Consider the following 17,425-nt stretch of genomic DNA (forward strand, 5'->3'; position numbering starts at 1 on the left):
CGCCATCTTCCCTTTTATCTTCTTGCTCTGATATTTTAGACATCTAATAAGCTGCCTATTTTGCCTTTAATCACACAGCAAAAGTGCCCTTCACCATTCATGTTGGATTCTTTTTATTTCCACTATATTCATTACTAACTAATCCAAAGAACCTATTCAGCATATAACCCTCTTTTTTTTTCTGTTTGAACATCATCCATTTCCCCTGTGTGTATGTCTCTTTCTTGCTCCCTCTATCTCATCCCATCCCATTAGCGCTCTGTGCTGAATAGCCTGTTCCGGGACATCAAACTTTAATTTAAACAGAAGATGATCAATAAGCTTAGCAAACTGTCCATGTCAACCTCAGCAGTTTGACTCAAAGTGTTTTATAGGTAATTTAAAAAGCATCCTCATTCATCCCTATGATGTGGGAAATATCCATTGCTTGCTTGGCCTGCTGCATGTCAGCATGCTGGTTGAAAAGAATGTGAATCTCCTTTTGCAACCATACCAGTAAATGGTACAAAGCAGCTGTTCTGGCTCTGAATGTTAGGGTGTGTCTATACGGCTATTAAACACCTGCAGCTGGCCCAGGTCAGCTGACTTGATTTCATAGGGCTCAGGCTGTGGGGTTGTAAAATTGTGGTGGAGATGTTTGGGCTCAGGGTGGAGCCTAAGCTCTGGTCACCTGTGACAGGTAAGGGTCTCAGAGATCAAAAGCCCAAGCCCAAATTTCTACACCACAATTTTACAGCCCAGAAAATGGAGCCCAAGGAGCTTAAGTCAGTTGACATGGGCCTCCTGTAGAAGTTTTATTGCTGTATGGACATACCCTTAGTGTCTTCTGAGGCCACAAAAGCCAGGACATTTGGGACAAGACTTCCAATCACACAGGGAGTGTTGAAAAACCCCTAGTTAGAAGATTAAAATAAAAGTATGTTAAGGAAATAGTCAGATACATAAAAAGAAGATTCAGATGGTGCTGTGGGACATTGGTACACTGAAAGGCAGGCAGTGTGATTACTACTGTATAACATTTATATTGAAATAATCCCTAACTTCCACAACCAGGTTGAGCCCCCTTGTGCATCACAAACACGTAACAAATGACCGTCACTACCCTAAAGATCTTACAGTAGGGTTGCCAACAGTCCCTTATTACAAGGGACGGCCCTTATTTTTTCATCTCTGAACAAGATCAGAAATTTCTGAGATATGCAAAAACCAGCAAGAAATACCCCCGCGAATGTAGCTGAGTACTGCTTATTAATTATTATTATTAATAGCAATAATAATAATTACTAATATCATGAGCTTGCACCTGTTCTGTGGATAAACAGAGAACTCCTCGCTCTTGCTTAAAGTAGTTTTAACTCACCCCCTGGGATGATGATTCCCTACCCCCACCCCAACTTTAGTCAGTGCTGGTAGGATAACAGGACAAGCAGATCAGCTATTGCCCAACTCTCATTTTTCCTGCCTGGTCCACAGGCTGAGTGGGGTTTGGGGATGGAAAGAGGATGTCGAGGAGCAGGACAGTTTTCTAGCAATACACTGGACACAGGTGAGCTGACCGTACCAGGGCTGCCTGATTGCACTTCCTCATTGATGAGGGGGCCGAGATAACTACTATTTAAACCAGCCAAGCTCACTGGCTGCTCAATGAGTTTCCTGTCTGCAGCTGTGCTTGGTCCCACTTCCTGTCCTGCCTGCTCCTTTGCCCACTTCAGCCCCTACCCTTCTCCATCCTTGACACCCCGGCTCTGCTTCCTGACGAAGTCTCTGGCTCACCCACTGGCTCTGATATTCAGCTTCTGATCACTGGCTCTGATCCTCGCCTCTACTTTCAATTATGTTCCCAGTTGTCCCATGGCCCTGATTCTTGACTCCAACTCAGCTCCATTCTTACCTCCAGCCAGGTTACCCCAGGGGCTCTGACCATTAGGGCTGATCATGCACGTCCTGGTCATGTCCTTGACAGATTGAGCAACCCAAAAGAAAAAGACTGAAGACTAGGCTCAGCTGTGAGACTGAACCCCTTTAAGGCATCTCTCTTCCTGATGGAGGAAACAGGCACCTTGCAGAGGCTGCAGATCCAGATCATGGCCCTGCAGGAATAGATCTCACTACCTCAGGCCCATGTCCTTGAGGAACTAAAGAATCCACTGGCTCAGTTTGATGGTGACTGCAGGAAATTTTGCAGCTTCCTGAAGCAATGCCGGCTCCTGTTCATGCTAAGACTCCTGTCATTGCCCACTGACCAGGCCCAAGTGGGGCTCATTATCAGCCTACAAGGACAAATTGAGGAATTTGTCCAAGCCATGGTGATTATTTTCTATTATCTGAATTGTGCCCACTCTGCTAAGAGCGCATTTCATAGTCTACACCAAGGGAACAGACTAGTTGCCAGGTTCACTGAGGAATTCCAGCACTTAGCTACCAGCACTTAGATGAAGAAATTAAGGATGAGCTGGCACAGATAAAGTCACCATTCCACCTAGACATGCCCTGGTCAAGCTGTGCATCAACAATCGCTTAGCTGAATGCCAACTAGAAAGGGAATCCAGTTTTCGACCCTCCCAAGTCAAGCAGATTCGACCCTGCACTACTGACTCAGAAAAGAGCAGACGACAAGTTTTAGACCTATGCTTATATTGCAGGGAACCTGGGCAGTACATCCAGGTATGCCCCAATAAGACTTATGTCCTGTCCTGGTTGAGAAAGCACCTTTTGACAACTAGTACTCTGCCATTGATGGCCAATGAGCCACCACACTCCAACTTCCTCTTCAGTTATGCCATTTTGCTCTATCTGAGGTTGAACTGAGGGCACTGGTGGACTTGGGTTCTGACAACTTTATGGACATAGGATTTGCTCAGACTCATAACATCCTCAACATGAGAGATCCCTGATTAACTCAGCATAAAAGCAACCTCAATTAGGTGTAATCCAATTATGAGTTCCCCACTCTCCTCTGGCCCAGTTACTCATCAAACAACCTACTGACTATGACCACCATGCAAACCCATTTGGAGATCTACAGGTTGTACTGATATGCATCCCTCACTCCCCTGTCTTCCTTGGTATTCCTGGGCGAGTTGCCCATGACTCACGCATCCAGTGAGGCTCACTCATAGTGCACATTACCTCAAGATTCTGCTACCAGTCATGTCTTCCAAGGTCAGGTGTCACAGAGCTGAACCCACTCACGATTTAGTGGCTGAAAGGGAAGGGGGACTTTAAAGCTAGAAGCTGCCCTCTCTGTCACTCCTTCAACCACGTTGTGTATTCCAGAGAAATATTGAGACTATAGTGATATCTTTGACAAAAGGAGGGCAAATGTTTTGCCTGTGCATCACAATTATGGTTGCCCCATCGACCTGCAGCTTGGGCCTGACATTCCCTTCAGCCATATTCACTCCCTCTCAGAACTGGAACTCCAGACACTCCAGGAACACCTCCATGAAAATTCAGAGAAGGGGTTTACTTGCCCTTGCAGTTCTTGTGGGGGAAAACTCTGACCTTTTTCATGGCAAAAAAAGATGGCAACCTGCACCCCTGTGTTGATTATTGGGCCCTGAATCGAGGGATTCTTTTAAACTGGACCTTCACAGCACCTATAATCTGGTTCATATCAGAAGGTGATGAGTGGAAGATAGCATTCTGCACTCAATATGGACATTTTGAGTAGTTAGTTATGGCATATGAGCTATGTAACACTCCAGAAGGACATGCTGGACTGATTTTTTGTTATCTGTTTAGATGATATTCTCGTCTTCTTTGAAAACTAGAAGCTAAATGAGCAACATGTTTGCCTTGTCTTTGACAGACTTTGCCAGAATGACCTCTATGCCAAACCAGAGAAATGTGAATTGAAAAGGACACTAGCAAGTTCCTTGGTTATATCATTTCTCTCGAGAGCCTAACAATGACCCACGGAAAGTGTCTACCATCACTAGGAGGAGTGCCCCAAAGCATGTCAAGAGAGTTTGTCAATTTTTATTGGTGTTTCAATGAAGAATTCTCCCAGCAAGTGACACCAATAACTGCACTCCTCCAAAACCAATTTTTTTTATCTAGTTAACGGAGGTACAGTCAACCTTGGATCAACTGAAGAAAGCTTTTTCTTCAGATACTGTTCTTGTGCATCCAGATGCTGGCAAACCTTTTACCAAAGAAACAGATACATCAAATTTTGCAAATGGTGCTTTACTTTCACAAAATGCAGGCCCCCTGTAACCAACTTCCATCATTGTGTGTATTATTCCCATAAACTAACCCCTGCTAAGAAAAACAATAAAATCTGGGACAAGGAGCTGCTCACAATCAAAACAGCATTCGAAGAATGGAGACATCTTTTGGAGGAGGCTCAATTCCCAGTCGAGGTCCTTACAGATCACAAGAACTCTGAACAGCCCATAATCTTAATCAGTGGTAGAGCCGATTGTCACTTTTTTCCACCAGATTTGATTTGATCATTACCTACTGCCTTGGGACATGAAACAGGAAAGCAGAGCCCTCTCCCACAAGGACGAATATTCCCATCTGAACATGGCTCCTGGAGATACTCTACTACAACGAGCTAATTTTATTTGTGGAACCACAGCCCAGGATTTGAGTCTGTTATTAGGACGCTACTCCCAAAAGCCCCGCAAGTGGTCAAAATCTATCAGGCACCAGATAACTGGGACACCCCTGTCACCTGGAATTTGCATTTGCACAACAGTCTACTGTATCATGGGAAGTGCCTTTACATTCCAGAATGTTAGATGTAAGAAGTATAAACTGTTTAATATGTTCAATTAGTTGTTTAATAAGGTGTTTATGAAGTAAATCACTGGCTTTGAAATCAGATCCAATATGGAGTATATGAACTATTGACCCTTGGACTCCATCTCTAAGAGTGGACTTGTTTACCATCAAGATACAGACTCAAACCAGTCAAAACCAGTTTTTGCCCGCCAAAACCAGCCCTCAGTGTTCCATCTTCTCAGAACTTTTCCCACCACAAAAGTGATATAAGGACTTGTTCAGTGCCTGCGCAGGGCTGTCCACCTCAGTGACAGTACGTACACGGTCAGCTCTTCACAGTGCTCCAGAGCTGAAGAGTGAAGAATACTGTTGGTCCCACAGTGAGATTGAGGAGAAGGAGGCCTGTCACCACCATTCCTGCCATCCTGCATTCCTGGTGTCCATCATCCCAGAGGGCCTCCTTGCCAGCAACGAAATCCAACGGTCGTCTGGACTCCCCAGTGCTCCTCCTCAAAAGCTCTAAATCAGCCAGAGAGTGGAAGGTCCTGGGCATCACACCTGTACATGGTATCCACTGCACCTGAACAGTGGGAAAAGGTTTCTGTATTGGGGCATCATTTGTTGTTTTCCCGTTTCCAAGGGAGGGTTTATGGGCCTGAGCTTTAAGCTCCCAAAGCCAGTCACTGTTTTATTGTATTAATTAAGTGTGCATTTTCCCCATTCCTCCCAGTTTTCTGTACCTTTACCCTGAATACACTTACCTTCGTTTGTGCCAAATCACTTTGTCTCCTCTTTATTTTATTTACACCACACAAGGAGGTAAATCCACTTGTGGTAGATACAGGAGGGAGTCAAGTTTGTATCTCCTGAGAAAAGGGGCTTTCCTTTCCTATTTCTGCCCTAGCATTTCTAAAGCTTTCCTTTGAAGTGTTGCCTTATTCCCCTTGAGGTAACAAGATAGTCAGCCCAGACTCAAAGTATTGTGGATGTGCCATGATATGCCAGTGGCTTGGCATTTTGGCTCCTATAAAACTCAGGACTTGGTGGTATGATGTTTCTGGTGGCCAGGGGTGAGTACTGACATGACAAAGTTTGTCAGCTCCTATGACTGTGCTGTTGGAGCAAGTGCCTACATGCTAAACCACTCAGTCTACTTCAGCCTCTACCACTCCACCTCAGTCCTGGTGTGTGATCTCGTTGGACTTCATTGTAGAAGTACCTTGCTCCTAAGATCATGGTGGCAGTTGATCTCTTCACTAAGATGGCATGCTTTATTTCTTTTCACTCTCTCCCCACCACCCAAGAAAAAGCCTGCCTTTTCCTAAACCATGTGTTTCAGCTCCATTAATTGCCATCCGGAATAGTGTTTGATTGGGGCCCACAACTCACCTCTCGGTTCTGATGTGAACTCTCTAAACTCTGTAGGAATTGAACTTTTCATCTCCTCAGCCTACCACGTGCAGACCAACAGGGAGAGAGAGCAGGTAAATCAAATCCATGCACAATACCTCTGATACTTTCTTAAATACCGCCAAGATGACTGGTCATTTTCCTGCCATATGCCAAATTTGCTTACAATAACTCCATCCGTACCACCATCCTGTATAGTCCATTTTATGCCAGATATGGTTTTCACCCTCACCTCCATCTAGTCACTCCTGCAGACTCACAAGTTCCTGCTCCAACAGACCTCATTACCCACTTTCACCAAATTCACCTGCAGGATCTGGAAGCTGCTAAGGAAAAACATAAGTGTCATGTCAAACCTGTCAATTTGCACCAACACTAAGAGTGGGGGATAAAGTCTGGCAGTCTGCTAAACATCTGAAATCATCCCACCCATCTGTCAAATTAGACCATCAACACCTGGGTTCATTTGAAATTATTGAACAAGTCAATCCATTAGCATTTTGACTCCATCTGACCGAATCTATGAAAGTTCACCCAGTTTTTCATTTCTCCATCCTGAAGCCCTACACAGAAAATCCCTTTCCTGGCCACTCCACTCCCTTAGAGGCTCAGGGTCAGAAAGAATATGAAGTCTGAGAAATCATGGATTCTAAGCTAACCTGAGATCTGCTTTACTCCCTGGTGGACTAGGAGGGTTATGGCCTGGAAGAACGATCTTGGGAACTAGAAGGGCATCTCCATGCTCTGGAGCTCATACTCACCTTTCACCAGAAGAACCCAGAAAAAAAGTGTTGAGGATGTGGTCCATGATCTGAATTCCCCCGTCCCCTGCTGGATCTAACAACTGCTGGGTTGAGTTTTGCAAAATCAAAACCCAAGCAACAACTTTTCACAAAACCACACCCAGCAGACTCATCTTATCTCTGCTGTCTGTGCCATTGCTCGGAATCCATATGTATTTTCAATCTATTAGAAAAAGGAAAATATCTCCATCCCATTCCTGTACATTGCCCCTGTGTGAGAATTTACAGCAAGAAGCTTGGGTCACTGCGACCACTCAAGCCTGAACCCAGTTGGGTGTCCCAAACAGAATAAATTATCTATCCATAAGGCCCTATGGTCTAACATTCAGGCACCCTGCGTTAATCTGTATTGTACAGTGCTTTGTGTCAGAGAGTTTACAGAGGAAAGACTACATCCATATCCTTTATTTTGAAAGTACATGTTTTATGTCAGAAGTCACAGGTCTAGCTGAGCTGTAAACACACTCTTGAGCTTCCTGTGATAATAAAATGAACTGGGTTGAACATAACTAGTGAGGTAAATGAGCTAATTAGAATATATTTTATGTTGTAATGAACAGTTGGTCACAATGGTAGTTCACATTTCCTTTCCTCATCCCATCTTCAGAATTTCTACACTAACAGCAGATGAATACTTAACTGGGGAATATTCCATCGCTGCATTTATAAACTCAAGCTATCAACTATTAGATGGAGAAGTGATATGACCCAATACTGTGTATGAAGGAAGACGAAGGAAACTTCATTAAAATTAATACCAAATTAATGTTGGGGAAATTTTGGCTATCAAACAGTATGCTCAGAAAGCCAGGATACAGAAGAAAGTGACAAGGGGAGCCTGTGAACCAGTGGAATACAAAGTTTATGGAATCTTGGGTGGTGGAGGTTGATGGTTTCAACAATCAGTTCTCTTATCATGATGACATTATTCCATTTGCAGATTCATCCAGATTCGGTCAGCTGGGTCTCCTACCCACAATGCACTGTAGATGCAAGACTAGGAGCACTTACAGAAAATAGTGGTCCTAGGGACATAAAATTCAGTGTACCCTCAGCCTACACAAAAAGGGCTTGCATTAGCCACATAACTCATCTGTTATTTTTCCATGCCAGCTCTCTGCTTGTAGCAAGTATCTGTGATTTAGCATTCGAGAAAAGGATAGTTTCTGAAGAAAGACTCCAGGTCCCTCTTCTTTTATAGATCAGGTTTTCCTATGGCAGTCAGAAGTCAGTTCCCTGACTCCTACTCCCTTCCCTCCACCTCTTGCCTCATCAGAATAGGCCTAAAATGATCAACTGGTCACTGTGGCTCACTAGAATGTGTGACAATCTATTTTTTGACTGCTGGACAAAGTTAGGGGAATCTGCTGGGTGCATGAGGTATGCACTGCAGGCAGCTGATACCTCACAGCAGGCCTCATTGGGTAAGTGTTGTGAGGGGAAATCCTTGAGGAACAGTAGATAGTATTCCTGTTACCAGTGCTATGGGAGGAGTTGCTGATTGCCCATCTTAGAGACTGATGATCCACACATGCAAGTTATTGAAGGGGCCAGGTAGGATGTTCAGACTGGGAGAAATTAGCAGTAAAATATTTATTGCTGTGATGCAAACTGTTTGGGGGAACTGTTGGTAGAGCCCCCAGGAAACCTTTTCAGAGCAGATTTTAGAACAGCAAGCACTGTCTTCTCTTACTGAGTTGCAAAGAAAGCCAAGCAGGCCCTTACAAGAGAGGCTATAAGTTTCTAAAGGCATTTAGCTCCTAACTGACTCTGGGCAGGAAATTACACAACGGATGTTGAAATGTTGCCCTGTTGAAAAGTTGTCATTTGAGTAATGGATGCTTTATTTCCTGTTTTTGCTGAAAGGTAAAGTGCAGCATAATTAGCGAGTGAGAAAGCAGCCTTGGCAGCCAAACAAAAAAAGCATATTTTGGGCGCCTGAGCCAATTAAAATTGTTTACACAGCCACTGAACAATATTTTCTCCAAATAATTATGACTGGGAGAATTGATCATAACAAAGCTAGGCTTACCAGTCACAAACCTGATCCTGCAATGTGCCTTCAACTCCCAGGGATGTGAATGGGAGTTGAGAGAATTCTGCAAACTCTCTGTATGCAGAGTTTGGGAGAAGGGGAGGGGAGTGGTAGATCCAAACTCACTCCTATTCTTTAGGTTCTGGGTAGGATCCCAAACTGGAAAAGATTAAATCTACAGTACTTTCTGGATCTGGTTCAACTGCTCTGGGGAGAACTGCTGTGCTGCTCTTAGCTAATTACAGTTCAGCATGGTGGAAGTCTGAAAGCACTAGATATTAAGGGATTTTTGACATTTTGGGCATTAATCTCATATGGTTTTGGCTGTGTAATATGAACCCAAACTTTAATTCAACCTCATGTCCAAAATGTAGATTAATTCTAAACCTGATTCAGAGTCAGATAGAACACTGCTTCCTCAAACCAGTTTTACATTGAAGAAGCTAAAATTCTCTCATGTTTCTATAATAACAATCTATATCTTTAATAAACCTGCACATACACTTCTGAATCACTGACCCACACCTCTTGATGCTCATTCAGGCAAATGCTCAGCTGAATGTCCTAGCTATTTCTATGATGGTTGGCTCTCCTTCCTAGGAACAAAATAATGCATCCGATGCAACCAAGAGGCCAGATAAATATCATTGCTTTTTGCCATGATGTTAATATGCTCTTCTTATGACATAATAACAATATACTTACCATGCATTTTGGAATTCTCTCACTCCTGGGTCCTGTATTCATACACATGCTTTATTTACTGTATTTTTATGAATGACTTCTCCCCATTCTCCTATTTTAATATTTTCTTTGGTTGTTTCTGAAATATAATTAAACCAAACTGTGAAAGCTACTACAGGATGACATACTCTGGTAAGGGTGCTATACAGAGTCAGTAATAAGTAATAATGAATGAATAAGCACAGAATAAGTAACACTTATAGTATGTAACCCATTATCAAGCAGCAAACATTAAGTTAGATACACACATATATACCCACATTCTGGGATGCTGTGTCCAGACTTGCACTGGGTTGTATTTTTTGTAAATAGGATCTGCCTGCCGCCTATTTCTGCCTTGCACAGTGTTGTGCATGTATATGTGTTAATTATTAGGTATGTCCTGTTTTGTTTTGAGACTTTCAAAAAGAAAAATGAATTTGGTGTGACCCGCCCAGGAAGAGTTATAAAAACAAAAACTTCTGGTGGGTGTGCAGTCTGTTTTGACTTGCCCTTGGTTTAGAGTGTGGAGAACAATTGGGAAAAACATGCTCATAGATCAAATTTGCTGGAAGCAGAAATCCTGGGCCTAGGCTCTAATCACTGGAGAAATTTGAAGTGCTTGGAGGGAAAGTTATGGCAGAAGGAAAACAGAGTCATTTGAAAATACTCCAGCAAATGTCAAAGTGGTCATCACAGAGTTCACTTTATAGGCCCCTCATGCATGGGTGCAATTTCTATTGACATCTGAATTCCTGCACTTCAATTCCTGTGTAGGCCTACATTGTGATTTTAGTAACCACCGCAGGGCGTGCAGAATTGGGAAGGATGCAGAAGGGCACTGTCACAAATCTGTCCATTGTAGGGCACCCGCTATAGGCAAGGTGGGTAGTGCACCCGCATGGTTCCAATTACTCCACTCACACCACAGCGGGCACTGTGGGGTGTCTTTTTAGTGGGTGGATGCTTACCTTCCAGCTGGGGCCTCTTGACTGGCTAGTCCCCGCTCTGTGTACCCTCTGATGCCACCAAACTGCCTGTAGTCAGCAAAAGGAGTTAAGCAAAAGAAAGGTAAAGAAAAGCCTGTAAGCAGCTTCCTCCAGGATATGGGCCTCTCTTACTTCAGAGGGGCCCTGGGAATGTCAGTGTCCATTTCAGAGTGCACTGGGCTCCAGTGCAAGCCTCAGTTCTTTTCCTCTTTGACTTAGGGGCTCTTCACCCTCCTTCTGCAAGGGCAGGGCCTCTCTCCAGGGCTGGAGAAGCTCAGCAGTCTGTTCCTTTCCCAGAGTTGGCACAATCTGAGTGGAGTTCCCTCTTTTTAATTCCTCCTCCAGTCCTGGCTTGATTTGCAGGTGTGGTGGGGTAGGGCCACTGTAGTCCAAATCTGCTCCTTAACCCCTTCCATGCTAGTGGGAGGTTTATATATCCTGTTGCAGGCCTCTGATCACTGGACCTTCCTCGGCCATCCATTTTTTACAAGTCTGTGAGGGGGGCTGCAAGCGTGGCAAATCCTGGCATGAAGCGCCAATAATATAGTCCAGACTTATTTCTTGATCGTGGGCACTGGACAGTCTGTCAATGCTTGGACGTGGTTGACTAGTGGCCGCAGACAGCCTCCTCCCATGGTGTAGCCCAAAGGTGACTTTGTGGTTCCCTATTTTACATTTTGCCCTATTAGCTGTTAGGCTGGCATCTGTGAGGCCTGGAGCACTGCTACGAGGTCTTTATGTGTGTCAATAACCTAGTCCCAGATTTGGACCTTAGCGTCCAAACTATGGGGGTTAGCATGAAAACCTCCAAGCTTAGTTACCAGCTTGGACCTGGTAAAGCTGCCACCACCCAAAAACTTAGAGTGTTTTGGGGCACTCTGGTCCCCCCAAAAACCTTCCCTGGGGACCCCAAGACCCAAATTCCTTGAGTCTCACAACAAAGGGGAATAAACCATTTCCCTTCCCTTCTCCCTTCCAGGTATTCCCTCCCTGGGTTCCTGGAGAGATAAACAGAAGCAAACTCTGTGAATCTAAACAGAGGGATTCCACCCTCCCCGTTTCCAGCCTTGGAAAACAGATGTACCGAGAGCTAATCTCTCTTCCCCCCTCACCCAGAGGGAATGCAAAGTCAGGCTAGTAAATCTAACACACACAGATTTCCCCCTGACTTCTTCCTCCCACCAATTCTTTGGTGAGCACAGACTCAATTCCCTGGAGTTCCCCACTAAAGAAAAACTCCAACAGGTCTTAAAAAGAAAGCTTTATATAAAAAGAAAGAAAAAGTACATAAAAATGGTCTCTCTGTATTAAGGTGACAAATACAGGGTCAATTGCTTAAAAGAAATATGAATAAACAGCCTTATTCAAAAAGAATACAATTCAAAACACTCCAGCAACTACACACATGTAAAATACAAAAAAACATATAAATCACTATCTGATCTTTTGTACTTACAACTGGGAAACAGAAGATTAGAAAGCAGGAAATAGAGAAATCCTTCCCATAGCCGAGAGGGAGATAGGCACAAGACAAAAAACTCAGACACAAACTTCCCTCCACCCAGACCTGAAAAAGTCTGGTTTCCTGATTGGTCCTCTGGTCAGGTGCTTCAGGTTACCTCTTTCCAGGTGTAAGAGACATTAACCCTTAGCTATCTGTTTATGACAGTGTGGCTGTCCCAATATCATCGTCTATAGTCAAGGTCATCCCAGTAGGCAGCTGCATGCTGCCCATGTGGCTGTATCCAGTACAATAGCCTCTGTAAAGTTGCCACTGCCCCATAAAAATCAAGAGGTGTGAACTGGAATTTATACAAGCAGAAAGGCATGGACAAGGTCATCTTCTGTCAGGATTCTGGCATCAATTGTATTTGCCAGTAACCTTTCAAGAGGCCTAAGATGAATACATATCAAGCCACTTCCAATTATTCTAATAGTTCATCCAGCCTTAGCATCGGGTACTTATCAAATTTTGATATCTCATTGATCTTGCAGAAATCAGTTCAGAAACTTATCATGCCATCATGCTTTGGCACTAGTACAATGGGAATCCCGGCTTTTCACTCCAGGGTCCTGAATTCATGCACATACATAAAAAAACAGCAAATAAAGTATCATTCCTCCCTGTTGTCTGTTTTAATGTTTTCTTTGCTTATTTCTGAAGTACAATTGAACCAAACTTTGAAAGCTACTACAGGACAACATACTCTGGTGAAGGTGCTATACAGAGTTTGTAATAAGCAATAATGACTGAATGAACACAGAGAATAAATAATATTTATATTATGTAACCCATTATCAAGCAGCAAACATTAAGTTTACATATATATACACATATATTCTGGATGCTGTCTGTGTCCAGACTTGTACAGGGTTGTATTTTTTGTAAATAGGATCTGCCTCTGACTATTTCTGCCTTGCACAGTGTTGTGCATGTGTATGTTTTAATTATAATGTATGTCCTGTTTTGTGTTGAGACTTTCAAAAAGAAAAATGAATTGGGCGTGACCTGCCCAGGGAGAGTTATAAAAACAAAAGCCTCTCGTGGGTGTGCAGTCTGTTTTGACTTGCCCTTGGTTTAGAGTGCAGAGAACAATTGGGAAAAACATGCTCATAGATCAAATTTACTGGAAGCAGAAATCCTGGGCCTAGGCTCTAATCACTGGAGAAATTTGAAGTACTGGGGGAGGGGGAGGGGAGTTAAGGCAGAAGCAAAACAGAGTCATTTGAAAATACTCCAGGAAATGTTAAAGTGGTCACCACAGAGTTCAGTTTTCAGGCCTCTGGTGCAATTTCCATTGATGTCCGTCTCCTTGCACTTCAGTGGGAGAATCTGTATCATTATTTTAACTAGGCCATAATTAACCAGGATATTATTGACTGAGATGTGAGTAGTGGTGAGAATACTAGTTCCCATTGTAGTCAATGGGAGCAAGGGTACTTAGTACCTCTCAAAATCAGGCCCTAAGTATTAAATATCATACTCTAGTCCAGGGGTGGGCAAACTTTTTGGCCTTGTAAGAGGGCCAGCAAAGCATGATTTAATTTGACTGCTTAAGTGGCATATGTGCTGGCCCACTGAACGGGGATGTTTCATATATAGAAAGTCACATGTTCATGGGCTGTATGTGATCATACGCTTTGAAGTCAATGGAGTTAAACTGACAGGCCTGCAGTTGCCCAGATCACATTTTTTCCCTTTCTTAAAGATAGGAACTATGTTAGCAATTCTCCAGTCATACGGTACAATCCCTGAGTTTACAGATTCATTAAAAATTCTTGCAATTTCATGTGCCAGTTCCTTTAATATTCTTGGATGAAGATTATCTGGGCCCCCTGATTTTGTCCCATTAAGCTGTTCGAGTTTGGCTTCTACCTCGGATGTGGTAATATCTACCTCCATATCCTCATTCCTATTTGTCATCCTACCATTATCCCTAAGCTCCTCATTAGCCTCATTAAAGACTGAGGCAAAGTATTTGTTTAGATATTGGGCCATGCCTAGATTATCCTTAACCTCCACTCCATCCTCAGTGTTTAGCGGTCCCACTTCTTCTTTTTTTGTTTTCTTCTTGTTTATATGGCTATAGAACCTTTTACTATTGGTTTCAACTCCCTTTGCAAGGGAAAACTCTACATGGCTTTTGGTCTTTCTAACTTTATCCCTACATGTTCTGATGTCAATAAGGTAGCTTTTCTTGCTAATCCCTCAAGAACTCGTTGAGAATTTGAAAGTAGAAGGAAGCTTGGGTGAAAGTGATCATGAAATCATAGAGTTTGCAATTCTAAGGAAGGGTAGAAGGGAGTACAGCAAAATAGAGACAATGGATTTCAGGAAGGCGGATTTTGGTAAGCTCAGAGAGCTGATAGGTAAGGTTCCATGGGAATCAAGACTGAGGGGAAAAACAACTGAGGAGAGTTGGCAGTTTTTCAAAGGGACGCTATTAAGGGCCCAAAAGCAAGCTATTCCGATCATTAGGAAAGATAGAAAATGTGGCAAAAGACCACCTTGGCTTAACCACGAGATCTTGTGTGACCTACAAAATAAAAAGGCGTCATATAAAAAATGGAAACTAGGTCAGATTACAAAGGATGAATATAGGCAAATAACACAGGAATGCAGAGGCAAGATTAGAAAGGCAAAGGCACAAAATGAGCTCAAACTAGCTATGGGAATAAAGGGAAACAAGAAGACTTTTTATCAATACATTAGAAGCAAGAGGAAGACCAAGGACAGGGTAGGCCCACTGCTCAGTGAGGAGGGGGAAACAGTAACGGGAGACTTGGAAATAGCAGAGATGCTTAATGACTTCTTTGTTTCGGTCTTCACTGAGAAGTCTGAAGGAATGTCTAACATAGTGAATGCTTACGGGAAGAGGGTAGGTTTAGAAGATAAAATAAAAAAAGAGCAAGTAAAAAATCACTTAGAAAAGTTAGATGCCTGCAAGTCACCAGGGCCTGATGAAATGCATCCTAGAATACTCAAGGAGTTAATAGAGGAGGTATCTGAGCCTCTAGCTATTATCTTTGGGAAATCATGGGAGACGGGGGAGATTCCAGAAGACTGGAAGGGGGCAAATATAGTGCCCATCTATAAAAAGGGAAATAAAAACAACCCAGGAAACTACAGACCAGTTAGTTTAACTTCTGTGCCAGGGAAGATAATGGAGCAAGTAATTAAAGAAATCATCTGCAAATACTTGGAAGGTGGTAAGGTGATAGGGAATAGCCAGCATGGATTTGTAAAGAACAAATCATGTCAAACTAATCTGATAGCATTCTTTGATAGGATAACGAGCCTTGTGGATAAGGGAGAAGCGGTGGATGTGATATACCTAGACTTTAGTAAGGCATTTGATACGGTCTCGCATGATATTCTAATAGATAAACTAGGAAAGTACAATTTAGATGGGGCTACTATAAGGTGGGTGCATAACTGGCTGGATAACCCTACTCAGAGAGTAGTTATTAATGGCTCCCAATCCTGCTGGAAAGGTATAACAAGTGTGGTTCCGCAGGGGTCTGTTTTGGGACCGGCTCTGTTCAATATCTTCATCAACCATTTAGATGTTGGCATAGAAAGTACACTTATTAAGTTTGCAGACGATACCAAACTGGGAGGGATTGCAACTGCTTTGGAGGACAGGGTCAAAATTCAAAATGATCTGGACAAATTGGAGAAATGGTCTGAGGTAAACAGGATGAAGTTCAATAAAGATAAATGCAAAGTGCTCCACTTAGGCAGGAACAATCAGTTTCACCCATACAGAATGGGAAGAGACTGTCTAGGAAGGAGTATGGCAGAAAGAGATCTAGGGGTCATAGTGGACCACAAGCTTAATATGAGTCAACAGTGTGATACTGTTGCAAAAAAAGCAAACGTGATTCTGGGATGTATTAACAGGTGTGTTGTAAACAAGACATGAGAAGTCATTCTTCCGCTTTACTCTGTGCTGGTTAGGCCTCAATTGGAGTATTGTGTCCAGTTCTGGGCACCGCATTTCAAGAAAGATGTGGAGAAATTGGAGAGGGTCCAGAGAAGAGCAACAAGAATGATTAAAGGTCTTGAGAACATGACCTATGAAGGAAGGCTGAAGGAATTGGGTTTGTTTAGTTTGGAAAAGAGAAGACTGAGAGGGGACATGATAGCAGTTTTCAGGTATCTAAAAGGGTGTCATCAGGAGGAGGGAGAAAACTTGTTCACCTTATCCTCCACTGATAGAACAAGAAGCAATGGGCTTACACTGCAGCAAGGGAGATTTAGGTTGGACATTAGGAAAAAGTTCCTAACTGTCAGGGTAGTTAAACACTGGAATAGATTGCCTAGGGAAGTTGTGGAATCTCCATCTCTGGAGATATTTAAGAGTAGGTTAGATAAATGTCTATCAGGGATGGTCTAGACAGTATTTGGTCCTGCCATGAGGGCAGGGGAGTGGACTCAATGACCTCTCGAGGTCCCTTCCAGTCCTAGAGTCTATGAGTCTATCGTCCACTCCTTGTACTCTTTCTGCTTTTTCTTAATCATCTTTCTGAGATACTTGCTCATCCAGCTTGGTCTGCAGTTCCTGCCTATGATTTTTTTCCCCTTTCTTGGGATGAAGGCTTCTGATAGTTTCTGCAACTTTGACTTTAAGTAATTCCAGGCTTCCTCCACCTTTAGATCCCCAAGTTCTTCAGTCCAATCCACTTCCCTAACTAATTTCCTTAATTCTTAAAAGTTAGCCCTTTTGAAATCAAGAACCCTAGTCACAGATCTATTTTTGATTATCCTTCCATTTAGTTTAAACTGAATTAGCTCATAATCGCTCGAACCAAGGTTGTCCCCTACAACCATTTCTTCTATGAGGTCCTCACTACTCACCAAAACCAAATCTAAAATGGCATGCCCTCTTGTTGGTTCAGCAACTACTTGGTGAAGGAATCCATCAGCTATCGCATCTAGGAAAATCTGAGCCCTATTATTATTACTAGCACTTGTCTATACCTGGGAAGTTAAAGTCTCCCATGATCACACAATTTCCATTAGTATTTACTTCATTAAAAACATTAAAAAGGTCTCTATCCATATTCAGATCAGATCCCGGCAGTCTATAGCACACCCCAAGCACTATCTCAGGGGAGGCTCAAGAAATGTGTTCAAGGAAATAAATGCTGGACTGAAAGCTATTGATTTGATCACATCAGTAGAATTGGATGTGAGGTCTCCTATTAACTGTCACTGTGGCATTAGT

General features: G+C 43.0%; 1 long non-coding RNA gene across 1 annotated transcript; it reads right to left on the reverse strand.

Moving 5' to 3' along the window:
* Window positions 1-4,784: 4,784 nt before the first annotated feature.
* Window positions 4,785-11,430, reverse strand: LOC127052179 (uncharacterized). Its single transcript, XR_007774689.1, has 3 exons — window positions 10,677-11,430; window positions 9,688-9,805; window positions 4,785-5,314 (listed from the first exon to the last, which is right to left on the reverse strand). It is a non-coding gene; the product is annotated as an uncharacterized LOC127052179 (long non-coding RNA).
* Between the last annotated feature and the right edge of the window lie 5,995 nt (window positions 11,431-17,425).

This window comes from Gopherus flavomarginatus, chromosome 5 (assembly GCF_025201925.1).
Source record: "Gopherus flavomarginatus isolate rGopFla2 chromosome 5, rGopFla2.mat.asm, whole genome shotgun sequence".
Classification (NCBI taxonomy): domain Eukaryota; kingdom Metazoa; phylum Chordata; order Testudines; family Testudinidae; genus Gopherus; species Gopherus flavomarginatus.